Source organism: Magallana gigas, chromosome 3, assembly GCF_963853765.1.
Source record: "Magallana gigas chromosome 3, xbMagGiga1.1, whole genome shotgun sequence".
In the NCBI taxonomy this organism is placed as follows: Eukaryota; Metazoa; Mollusca; class Bivalvia; order Ostreida; family Ostreidae; genus Magallana; species Magallana gigas.
In genome coordinates, this window is record NC_088855.1 from 12,715,524 (window position 1) to 12,729,756 (window position 14,233).

The following is a 14,233-nucleotide window of genomic DNA, read 5'->3' on the forward strand; positions in this document are numbered from 1 at the left end:
GTTTAAAAATATTATCGTTGAAGCGCTGGCTTGAAACGCGGACAGGAATTCCGACTTTAGCGATACACAATTAATTTGTTTATAAATTGTGTAGGGTTTTTTTTCCGCTTCACAAAAAGCATATTAATTATTATAAAATAAATATAATTATATTCCTGGTCATAGTATTTTTTTTTGGAACAAATTCAATGGAAACGTGTGGATTTTAATATGTAAAATCCTGTTCTTCTTTAATTGTAGTAGCATAGTTTTTGATTAGGATAATAAATAATTAAGGAGGCTGAGTTGACAATAAATTTTTGGTCAGATCTACCTCAATTTCTAGATATGAATTTTCGAGCTGTAGATTATTATCTAGTAATGAAATATTCCATGTGAGATTAAATTTTTGAGTACATGTATTCTCCTTTATCTCTGTACAAAGCTATTCTTCTCAAAATCAGTATACATGTAGTCTAAAAATGGTCACGACTTGTCAGTCCTCTTAGGGTTCGATTTATCAAAACCAATGACTATGGACCGTTTTACCTAATCACAAAAGCAAGTGAAGTTCTTAAGCTTTTAACCAATTTAATTTCCGTCTTTGCTCTGTAAGCCTTTCGCCTTCTTGATCTCCTTCAGGTGCAACCCAAATTAATGAACCACGAAGTCCAACAGCTGTTTCACAAGCAGTCTACAAGAAAGCGTGATCGTATAGTTTTGTCAAAGTTACAACATCAATTAGAAGCAGACAAAATTAAAGATCTCTAATTCAAAATCTAAATCCAAATTTCTAATTTCACATCCAATTAATAATCCTAACATCATTTTTACAGGGGATTATATAGCATTTTACTTAGTTTTATGATTGACAGTTCGGAGTAGTTCGGCCCATCTGCGATGATCATGAGTGAACATTTGGTGTTCAAATTCCAGAGTTATATTTTATTTCTAAATAAAGCAGCAAAACTGTCAGAACTGTCTATCAAATAGTATGAATGCAGGTTTTGGGTCTTAGAGTCCCGAGTCTCTGAGTCCCACACCTGGGCATGATGCATCGTTTACGCATAATACATTCATTGATTTGATTTGAAAATATTTTCATTGTGCAAAAACACAATTGGGATTGGGCAGTTCAGTAACTTAGACTGCCCTCTCCCAATACCTTCATTTATACATAGATTAAAGGTTACAAAGGTTAAATAACATTACATGACCAACTTGCAATATCAGGACCTTTATTGCAGACACAGGGTCGCAAAATATGACAATTTGTTGATATTATGTTTTTATACATGTATATACAATTTCGATTTTACTGTGCCTGAAATAATTAACCTCATTTAGGAATAAGAGTATTGGGATGCAGGTTTTGTGTCTCCTGCCTCAGTATGACGCGTCGCTTGCGTACAATATTAAAATGTCATATATAAAAGTATACTTGAGTTCATGTTTAAAATGTTACAAAGGTTATATAAGACATGCGATACATGACTCAGTATAGAGTACCAGAGCTATCGATACAGACACATATGACAACTTGTTGATAAACTCCCAATTTGGAAATTTGTGTCCCCATTCTACACCTGGTCATTTAGGAATAATGCGCAGTGCAACAAAAGTCACAGAGTTCATTCTGTTAGTTATCATTACCACTATTCGTTGCACAGTATCTAGGCATACATAAGTATCATAGTGACCAATTTGTAAATCTGTATACAGTTTTCTTTCTAGCCGCGGTATCTGCTTCATTAATTCTTGGAACATTTCAGCAATGTTGCTTCTTTACTCAGCTACAAACATTCGCAGACGGACTGATATCATTATCCGAAAATCGAGAAGGCCTTTCTGTACGAGTGCACGTGAGACTAAGAATCGTTGTTGTTTGTATCAACCAAAACAATCTCTCTCTCTCTCTCTCTCTCTGTCTGTCTGTCTCTAACTCTCTGTCTCTCTGTCTCTGTCTCCTCTCTCTCTCTCTCTCTCTCTCTCTCTCTCTCTCTCTCTCTCTCTCTCTCTCTCTCTCTCTCTAGTTTTTATGTACCTAGTGCTGGGTTTCCTGGCGTTGGTGTACAATATACAAGTATATTCCAAAAGCAATCAATGTAACTTCTGCAACACTGATTCCAACGATTAAATACACTTGAAAAAAAACACAACATATTTATTAAAACTAATTATAGAACGCATTTCTGCAATGTTTTGAATAATATTGCATATTCAAATACAAACATTAAATCATTTGAAAATACTAAATCATTAAAAAATACAAAACATCAGATAACAAATGATCAATCTATTCCTTGAAGAATCGGATATTTTAAGACACATAAGCGTGCTGTCTGTTTATGTCGTTGAATAGCACTATTAAAGGAATTAAGTAGACAGTCAGCAATGAAAACTTTATTTATGTTCAATTTTTTTAGGTGATGCTTTGATTATATTTAGCTTCAAAAGGAGCGCCGCATTTAAATAAACTACATGTAAATATACATGTACCTGCTGAAATAGAAGTGTTTTGGTCATTGTTTGACCGTGTTTGAACAAATGTTGAGATGTTCTTTGTCGTATCAGTCGTTAAAAACCATGCCTCGTGTGTAGTTCTTCCCGTTCGGGCTAAAATATTACCATATTTAGTGTAACATATCTATACATCAATACTTGGAATATGTTAATATTGTTAAAAATACTTTCACTGAGTAATCAAAATGAGACCAGATATAAAATTTATGAGATATTTGGCGAAGTGCGACGGAAGTGCAAAGTGCTTTTACTCTTGAATACGGTATAACATTAAACACAATATAAACCAACATTCCTTCCATCAGCTATCATATTTAAAGAATTAAATGAAAATGATTAACATTATTTAATTTATGCTGTCTGGTTTACACTTAAACTCCTTGAATTTATTCTTTACAATGAACCAACGGTTTTTTATGCATATTTTCAAAAAACATAAGACATAAACGTTTGGGATTTTTGAATTTTAGAATGAAACATACGATGCTTTGAAAAAGCGGAGAGCTTTCCAGTATTTTGGTGCTCAAAAAGGCGAAAATGTCAGTATCATATATGATTATAACACTGTAAGTTGATATTTTTTATTTTTACTGTTTTAGTGATTTTTGAAACGGATTATATAACGATATTGAACATAGATACTCTTTTAATATTTTTCTTCGGATTAATGTCTGGAATGTATGTGCATGTGAAACGAAATTAATAAAACTTTTAAAAAATGCACCTAAAATCATGAAAATTGGGACAAAATAAATAATCTAACGTAACTTTATGTAATTTCATAATACATCATACACATAAGCTTACACATACACATACACATTCCTCTTTCGTCCATCATACACATGGACGAAAGAGGAATGTGTCGTGTCATATGCTGTTCAATTTAATGAATATTGCCTCTCAGGTAGACTTTTTACAATTATTTCAAATTCAACTTTAAAGTATAGTTTTGTTTTGAGGTATCTTTAAACAAAGGTTCTGCTCGTCTATTCCACGATTTGGCCATGAGAACCGAATGTGTTCACCTGCTTGGAGTTATTTTTCCTGTGCATGCTATTGGTCGATTAGTTGCTATTTTGAATTAACAGTTAATTTTTAAATATACTCAGATCGACGCTAATACGAATGTGCAGGTTGTAGTTAGACATTTGCTAAATACCTAACAAATTTATTTTAAGTTAAGAAGTGATCTGCATAAAGTATGTCGAGCATGCCATTTTACTAACATAAGGATGCATATATTAGATGCAATTATGTCACATCGTATTTTATACCCCCGTAAAGAAATATGATTATTCGTCTGTGGAGTGTCTTAGTATATATTTACTTAATCTTTATCTCTACCGAGACGGACCTCTACAAAACATTTTGGAGTTCAGTGAAGCTTTTAACTGCCCAGTGGGAAGTTATATGAATCCAAAAGACAAATGAATTATTTGGTGACAAAAAATTCTTTTAAAGCATTATTATTAAATCTACATTTTTAATATGATAATATATTAAATATTTCTTATTGTAAGCCATACATGCACATACGTACGTTTGTAGCTCAATTCCTTGTTTTTCATCTAATGGGACAAAATCGAATGCAACTTTACAGATGCAACATTAAATCAAAGTACTGAGAGTACTGAAAGACGGGTTTTTGAAAGTTCGAATTTGTAATTGTCCTTGATTTTCTCGAATATGCGCCCAAATGTTATGAATTTTAATTAGTTGTTTCAATCTATGTTTTATTGGCTTTTTGCAGTTGTCTGATACTTTGTCTAAATTTCACGTTATCCCAGCTTTCATAATTGTTGAAAATTGACACAACGGTATTTAATGTAAAATAAGACCCCAAGGAAAATTTTTAAAAATTACTACTAACCGGGAAAACAAAACAACAATACTTAGGTAGATAATTTAAATCATTAGATTTATTCAATTTTGTGATCCAAGAGAAAATTCACAAGTTGGACGGTATCCGTTATACAAGGTTTATGAAAACTTCAAAAAGTCTCAAACTGCTGAATTGATAAACAAAGTACATATTTGTATAACGATAACAAATACAGGCACCTTAAGTTAGAAATATTTCTTTTAACAATCAGATTTCTAGTACTCTATAGCTAACAATAAAAATGTTTGTTACGTTCGCCATTTTGATTTCTTAGACCGACTTATCTGACACGATTTTCTTCCATCGATTCATGCAAAATTAAGTGGTAAAAATAAATCCGTTCGCCACTTACTACTTTTTTATGTAAACTCGTGCATTACTTACACGAATTACGATATGACCGTTCCGTTCATTAAAAATAATACTCCGAAATCAGAGACACAAATAACAGAGATTGGCAACTCCGCCATCAGCATGTAAATGTTACGGGGCCAAACCTACTTTGAGAACTACAAGTGCAACAGCAATCTTGTATAAGTCATTAAATTTGAACCTGATAGTGAACACGAACCTGTAAATTTGATTAAGCATGTTTCGTTTATGAAATTTATACAGAAGGTTTAACTCTTTATTTAGCTTTTAAAATACTTTTTTAAAACTTATTGACTTTTCACAAAGTAATGGTAATGGTAATGGTAATGCATTACTTTACTCATGAAATGGTAATGTAATGCATTATTTCAAGAAAATTAAGTAATGGTTATGGTAATTTAATGCCCTGATTCATGAAGAAATGGTAATGTAATGCATTACTTTACAGTGTAATTCACTCCAAGCCTGATTCCAACTAAGCCGGACACGATTGTATATATTATTTGCTGTATTGGTCACCCAAAATGTATAATCTATATAGATTTTGCTAACAATGCATTGTTCAAGATTTTAATTCATTTTAATTAATAAAAGAGCCAATGGACGAGAGAGCAAATTCAGACGTGTTTTCATTTTCTATGTACAAAATTCCTTTAGAGACGAACAGCAGTCATACCGCGGGTAGACTGGAAGCCAATGAAACACCTATTTAATATGCAAGACATCTGTGTATAATCCGTCGTAATGTTAACTTCGGTATGGTCATTAAGTTTGGTAGTATTCAGGTGAAAGTTTGTGAAAATAAAATTCACAACTTTTCAAAAATGGTACATCGCGTTTGGGAACATTACATTCGATTCAACCTTCAACCTCTTCTATTGATTAATGAGCTCGTACACCAACTGAATCGTCAACGGCGTTGTGCATTCAGTTACGTAACTCATTCCACATTTGAACCCAAGCAAGAATATTTTGTTCAATAAAACTATTTGTTGATTTTCTAAATAGAATTAAGTTAATACACAGAGGACGTAAAAAGATTTAATGCGTGTTTTTTAATATATATTTTTACTGAAATGCATGAAAACTTTCTGCACTATTTTCTTACGCGTAGACGCCATTCATGTGTTCTACGCGTGCCTTCCGGTTTAAGACTTCGGCTGACAGTAAACTAATAGACGGGGTCACGTGACCCCGTCTAAAAAAGAGAGAAAAAAACCCTTTACAAAACATGTAAATCACAATTTCACATGTTACAATTAAAATGTGGAGCATAAAAAACGTAGAATTCTTACAGACGTACTCAAATTACAAAGCCCAGTATACCCACTAAAAAGGTAAAAAAGAAATTGCATAGTTATTTTTTTTATCCTTAAAAATATAATGTTAATTATGCATATTTCAGATGCAAATATGTCACGTTGTATTTTATATACCCGTAAAGAAAAATAATCAATCGTCTTTGGGTGTCTTAGTATATATTTACTTCATCATTATATCTTCAAAGTAAATAGACCTCTTCAAAACAACTCGGAGTTTAGTATAGCTTTTAACTGCCCGCTAGGGAGCTACATGTATATGTAAGACAAATGTATTATTTGTTAAAAAAGAAGAGGGAGTTCCTATAAAACATTATAAATAAATTTACATTTAATTAGATTAATATTATCATTTCGTAACGTAAGACATAGATATGTTTTCAGTACATTTCCTTGTTTTGCAACATGTTTCCTACTCATGATCAGTGAACATGTGGCATGCCAAATGGAATAAGGCACTCGTTGTAAAGTAATGAAAATAAAATGTCAAAAGTACACTCTTATGTGAAACAAAACGAGACTTTACAAAACAAACATGTAAATCACACTTTCACATGTAATAATTATAATATTTAACATTCATATTATAAAAACATATATATACATCTCTTTGGCAATAATAATCCTTATCTTACACAATGAATTTTTATACATTGGGTCTTTCTTGGAAGGCTCTGTTGCACATATTGTCCGGAATGTCCTTGTTTGTCTGTGGTATTCTCATGAGAAGTGTTCTTGTGGAATGCAAAAATAGAGTGTTCTCGATTAATCAGCTGCCGTTGCTGTATCCTCAACGGGAAAACTTTCATCACTGTGCGAAAGTAACAAAGACACGTTTTTAAGGTATAACAATATCATATACTTCTCTCTCTCTCTCTCTCTCTCTCTCTCTCTCTCTCTCTCTCTCTCTCTCTCTCTCTCTCTCTCTCTCTCTCGTGGGTTTCATCGTGTTGTTGTGCAATATACATGTATAATGCAAAAGCAATCAATGTAAGTTAAGTAACACTGATTCCAATTATAAATAAACTTAAAATTAAAAAAAACATATTTAGTAAAATTAATTAAATAATGCATTCCTACAATATTTTCAATGTTATTTTGTATTCAAATGGAAGCATGCAATAATTTAAATAAACAAAATCATTTGAAAATTCAAAACATCAGATATTAAATAATTAATTTATTCCTACAAGAATTGGATATTTTAAATTACATGAGCGTACTGTCTGCTTAAGTCGTTGAATAGCACAATTCAACGAATTCAGTGGACAATTTTGCAATAAAAACTTTTTTTAATTTGAAGAATTTTTTAAGGTAATGCTTTGATTACGTTTACTTTCAACAAGAGCGACAGATTAGAAAAACAATATGTAAATATACATGTACCTGCTGAAATAGAAGTGTTTTGGTCATTGTTTGACAGTGTTTGAAGAAAGGTCGAGATTTTCCGTGTCTCATCAATTGTTAAAAACAATACGTTGTGCGTAGTTCTTCCCGTTTTAATTTGCGCTAAACATTACCTTATTCATTGTAAACTATCTACACATTAATACTTGTAATGATATATTAATATTGTTAAATTTGTTTATTATCAACATTACTTTCACTGAACATTTTCAATGACACCGGATATAAAATTTTATAGAAGAAATTTGGCGAAATGCGATGGATGATGTGCTTTTACTCTTGAATATGGTATAGCTTACAACATTAAATACAATATTTACCCACAGGCTTTCCATCAGCTATCATAGTGAAAGAATTAAATGAAAATAATTAACATTATTTAATTTCTGCTGTCTGGTTGATACTTAAACTACTTGAATTTATTCTTTACAATGTACCAAAGGTTTTTGATGCGTATTTTGAAGACGATGATACTTTCGCTAACGTTGTTGTCCTGGTAACTAGTGTTTTTGTTTTAGCCGTTGAAGTTTTTGTAGACATCAATAGCGGTTCCAATGACGTCGTTGGATTTTCTGGTATGAATACTACAAAATAGTATCAAAACAATACATCAATATTGAACTAAATGCATTTTTTGTGCAAATTATATGTAATTGCAACGTTAAATAGATTATCTCACAACTTTATAGCTACCTATCCAGTTAAGATGAAATCCTTTGGCACCATGTATGCTATTCGACACAAAAGATATCGTAATAACGCTTCCAGTAATTGGTAGGTTGAAAGGTTTCAAGGTACCGCAACCTTTGAAAGCCAGGTGACAACATGGTACTGTCCGATTTACCTGACAAATACCAGTAATGTTTTTTCTGCATAACTACACGTATAAAATTATTGATAAATTAATTCCTTAATATACATGTACATGTACTAATTAAAGATGAAATATAGTGTATAATCATCATCATTAAAACACACCTGAAAGAAGTACATGTGTATTAACTTGATTCTTAAGGCTATCTTAGTAATTCATTTGATCTATTGGTATCTTTCTTTGTTGTCAGTTGTCTGTTTAGCGTCAACAATTAAACAATGTTAGCATTTTCTTTGAATCTACTTACACAATCTTATTTAAATAAGGAGAAGTTATATTCACAATCAAGAAAGAACATTAACATAAAAATATAATGCATAGTATTGTGTCCTAAAAATATACTTTAGCTTTTTTTCTATACTTTCGGGAAAAGTCGTAAACTATGCTGAACACAAATACCACAAACAAATCTTTTAATCGTTATTGTGAATCGTAACATACTTGTATCCTAAAACTTGTATCTTTAAAAATGATTTTAATTTCATAAAATTGTTAAAAATGGTCTATTTGGATTTTTTTAAATCAAAGGTTTTATTTTGATTAAGTATTTTCAACGGTATTGAGGTTAAGAGAGTCAAATACTTCTGAAAACTGATGTAATTGTCCAAAGGACGTTTTTTTTTTTTTACCTGTAAAAAGTCCTTACATCGTGGCGTGTTGTTCTGGAATTCAAACATTTGGAAATAATGAAATTTCAATTGCACAGTTGATTTTGGATTTCCTGTTTTAAAAGTCCATGTGTAAGATGTGTTGTGTGTATAGTTTCCAGGAAAACCTGGAGATGTGATTATACCCCCACTATAATTTCTTGTGGCGTCAATTTCTTTATGGTTGGACAAGCTACCTCCTTCTGTTTTAAATGTATAAACAAATGTCATTGTGGTAAATTATAAACCATTTCATCGATCCGATACAACAAGAGGCCCATGGACCACATCGCTTACCTGCGCAACAATGGCTATATGGGTGTACAAAGGATATTGTGTCATATGGCCCCTCGGTAGAAAAACAAAAAAGAATACTATAAAATTAACTGTATACAAATTTTACACTTATTTTCCTACACTTAATCTTTGAAATTGTTCCCTTATGAAATACCATTTTTACCAAAAATAAGATCCTACGCGGGTAGGTTAAGGCAACTCCGAGTTTAATGACAGTCAAAATTATGATCAATTTAAAAACTGTTTATTTTTATGAAAACTGTGCGGAATATTTATACAAAGTGAATGTGTTCACAAGATTTTATTTTTCTACTTCGGAATCGACTCGATGTTTGAAGCTGTCGTACCATGGTATCACGTGACAGTTAAAAATAGATCACTTTTTACCTTAACAAAAAATCAAAAAGTGTAACACTACCCCGAAGTTTATTTGTATGTTTGCTACATTAATTCGATCGGCAATTAGTTCATGTTTATTAGTATTACTGCTAGAATCCTATTGTACATCGCATAAAATAAATATTGTAAATATTTATCGGAAACCCTCTCAACTTCTAAAATTTCATTGAAAATACTACGTATTTTTCATTTAAAACAACAAAGCACAGGATTCTAACAGCACTTTTCAGGTAGTTAAGGTCATATACCGTTGATATTTAACAAAATCATCTTTCCTAATATCCGGGGTAGTGTTACACGTTTGCCATTTTTGTACACACTGACAGAGGAAAGGCTGGTCAAGCCATATAAATGTCGATCCGCTTACCTTATAACACTCGCTGATTAAACAAAATGTCCATGCCTGTATTATCCTGATTATATTCTAACTGACACTCATCTAAATCTTAGGTATCTTTATTGAATAAGTCTTATTTCGGCATTGTTTACACTGCATTCCGATGATTTGTCTCCCGACATGATCTTCTCTAATATGTTTTACGGTGCGACCGTTGTGGCGAGCGCAGCATGTGATCAAATAATGAATTATAATAAATCAATAAAAATAAAAGTATCAACGAAACGTAAATGAATTTGAATGCAAAATAAAATATAAACATGCCTATTTTTTCTAATAAAATTTCATTATTCATAATTTATAAGATTGTTTATTTATTTAAATAGAATTTATCTCAGATACAATGATGTTGATAAAAAAGATTTTAACATAATGTTTATTGCAGTTTATTTCCTCTTTTCTAGCAGCAGACATTTTTCTTAAACTTACATATAAAAAATTGACTTATCACAGAGCCCCGCCCGGTTTAAAAAAAATATAAGTTACGTATAAAAAAAAAAAATTTGCTGATCATATAAGAAAAACGGTTTTGGACCCCCCTCCCCCCGGGAGGATGTAATAATGTAATAAATGTGAAAATAAAGATACAATTGAGCAGTTAAAGAGCTAAAGGCATACTATGCACTCCCCTTTTGCTTTTAAATATTTTTTGAATGATGCTGCCGCGCCCCTTTTAAAAAACGTTCCTGGAAATTACTGTAAATATATAGTGAATAAAATAAATGTGAGCATTCATCCAAATGAGAGCAAGTTACAACTGTTTCCTTTTAAAAAAAAAAAAAAGATATCCACATTCGTTAGCTTTGCAAGAGTTTGAGAAGATTTTGGTATTTATATTTCAGCAGATTTACAATAACTACTTAGAGTAATTTCCCCTTATTGTGACGTCAAAGTTCACGTTGGTCAAGTGTCGTCTGTTTCTTTGAAAAAACCCTGAAAAAAAACTAAATGAAATATACTGTTTTGTTTACTTAAAAAGCATGATATTCTTGAAATTACACAATTTATCTGTTTCTCAAAAGTTTTACTTTGATTCTCGCGAGAAGGAATCGAGTCTAGTGAGATCGTCCGACATTGAAAAATTGCATTGTGAGTCGAAATTTACTGACTCCGAAAAATTCTGTGGGATCAATGTGCAAGAAATCCATTGTGACGTCTCTCGAAGGAACGACAACTCTGTTAGTCTTATGTAATGGAATTATTTTATTTACAATGCACGATGTATAGTCTTTTATCTTGTTCTCGTGAGAGTGTGAAATGGGAAACCATATTTACAGGGAATTACTGGGACGATTAAAACAAGGCATTACTGGTCCGAATTACTGACGCCAAAAAAATCCGTTGAATGAATGTGCAACTAGTCCGAATTTTTATTTACACACGCCTTGCCGGTAGAGCTCGCTTCGCGCCAGCGCTGCGCGCCGGCGAGCTGCGCTCGCTATTAAACATGCTTGTGACGTCATCAATGATAATTATACGTAATAGAGAGAAATCGAAGATATATTCATTTAGAAGGGTTTCTAGTGATATTTTATGCCTGTACTTTTTATAATTTAAACCAGAGATAAAGTTAAAATCGGCAAGTTTCTGAGTAAAATATGACATCATGCTGCTTATTGTGACGTCATATCGATCAAAGGAATTTGATCGCTGTGAGTTACCTTATCATACCCGCGTATGCAAGATATAAAATAAATTTTTGGTAGGGGTACACTGTTAACTCAAATTCCCTTTATTTTAGTTCTGCCCCCTCACTTTATAAAACGATCAAATTATATATGAGAATATGCATATACAGTGTACATGTATATAGTTACATATTCATCTTCAACTACATTGTACTAGCTAGTTATTGTATTTTATTTAAAAAATCCCTACATGTGATTATAAACGATTGCTGTTTACCAGGCGTGAACTCGTGCGACGTTTTATAACCTTACTCATTTGATCGATGAATACACTCGAATGAAAAATGTTATCATGTAAAATGTTAAAGAGCTATTACATGTATAATCAATACATAGGCGTTGGAACTGGGTGGAGGGGTGGTCACCCGCTTTTTTTTTTTTTTTGGCAAAGTCAGACATAACCGTATTCAAAATCTTTTTCTTTTTTGCTTGTCAAGATTTTTGATAAGGTCTCCCCCCCCCCCCCCAGTGAGCCTCAGACTGCAATGTATTGACAGGCATATCGCTCTATTTTACTATGGCCCATCCTTTATTTTCATCTTTATTCAAAATCAACATTAACAAATGGCTACAAATGAAGATAATTTTCGGCTGTTATTTTTTTCTTAAGAATAGCGACAATACATTTATATCCGTTACAGTAATGTTTTAAACTGTTTTAAAGCGGTCATTTTTATTTAATTGTGTCTGAAAAACCAACAAAGTTGGTGTAGATTCAACGTAAAAGGAGGGGGCCCCAAAAAGTTGTTACAGCATACCATCCTTTTCATTTTTCTGTACAAGTATTTAACGTTAAGTATTTAACGTTTAGTAAGACATTTTAGTGATAAATCGAAATTTCAGCGTCAATCGCAGAATTATAAGCAAGATACAGAACTCACAATTCTGCTTGGTTTGAGTCAGTTTTTTGTTCACCAGAGTTATTTACATTCAACTTAAGATTTTTAAACTTGGTATTTCCTATTCAGAATGAACAAAAGCATGGCCTCAGTTCTGTGAGCAAAGCTCTGTATCTTGCTTATAATTTGAAACTTAACACAGCTGAATATAGTTTGCAAAGAGAAACCGATAAACAATTAAAAAAGAAGAAACATGCACTAAAACAAAGAAAGAAAACAATATATTTTCCATAATATATCTATACCTATATATTTCTAGCAGCAAACACAATCTCCGTTTAGACTGAAAATGCAAAGCACGTTGCATTATACTCAACCATTACGTAGAGATCGTACCGATCTACCAATAGAATGTAAAGTATTTATAATATAATATATTGTTAGTGCATCAGATTTTGCTCATTTTGCGCAGGTAAACAATTAAATGTCTGATTTATTGAAGTCTATAATTGATTCGATACGTAAACATTCCAAAATACAGGCGATATTTCCCCTGAAGTTAAAAAGCATAAACGAAATTCAAAACAACGTAAAACCACGGTCACGAGTGAATATGTAAACGCATTGAAAGATTTAACCTAAATTCACTTCACGAAATTGGCACAAATATGTTTAGCATGTTTGAAGTATCCCTTTGCACGTAACTGTTGCACAACAAGCAAATACATCTTTGTCAGTTTGACCCGTTTGTCATGCGTCAACATTAAAACATGGCTGCTATATACAAAGAACTTTCGTTTTCGATACGGAATACCGAACCCGAAGTTACAAACTGATTGACCACGATTATCGGGGTTTTTTTTCGTAAATTACTCAAATTTGAAACAAAATTCGCCAAAATATTTTGCAATTGATATTTTTTTCTTTCCATAGGAATTATTTATGCAAAATTATGTTAAATTTGACTCAGTAGTTCTTGAGAAGAAGATTTTTTAAAATGCACCCCCCTTTTCCTACAGTTTCAAGGTTTTCTCCATTTTAAATAAAGATCGGTCTTTCATTTCTGCAATTTATAATCACCTTTCTATAGGGTTGCTCTGTGCCAAATTTGGATGAAATTGGCCAAGTGGATTTAGAAAAGAAGTTCAAAATGTGAAAAGTTTACAGACGGACAGACAGACGGGCAGACGGACGACGGTCAAAATGTGATCAGAATAGCTCACTTGAGCTTTTAGCTCAAGTGAGCTAAAAAAAAAAAACACGTTGAATCCACAGGTATAATAACTCAAGTTATATTTATTGAACAATATCAATGTTATGTAGTAAAACTTCCGACTCTCTTACCTATAGAAGCAGACAAATGTAGCTGGTAAACCAAGGCAAAAACGTTTATCATGTTGGACAATGTTATCTTTGAAGCACTTGCTTGAAACGCAGATTGGAATTTAGAGTATAGCGATACATAATTAATGTGCTTATAAATTGCGTAGGATTTTTTCCGCTTCACAAAAACAATTTTACATATCAATTATTTTCATATAAAATGAATATGAATATATTCCTAGTCATTAAATCTTTTTTGAGAACAAATGAAATGAAAACGTGTG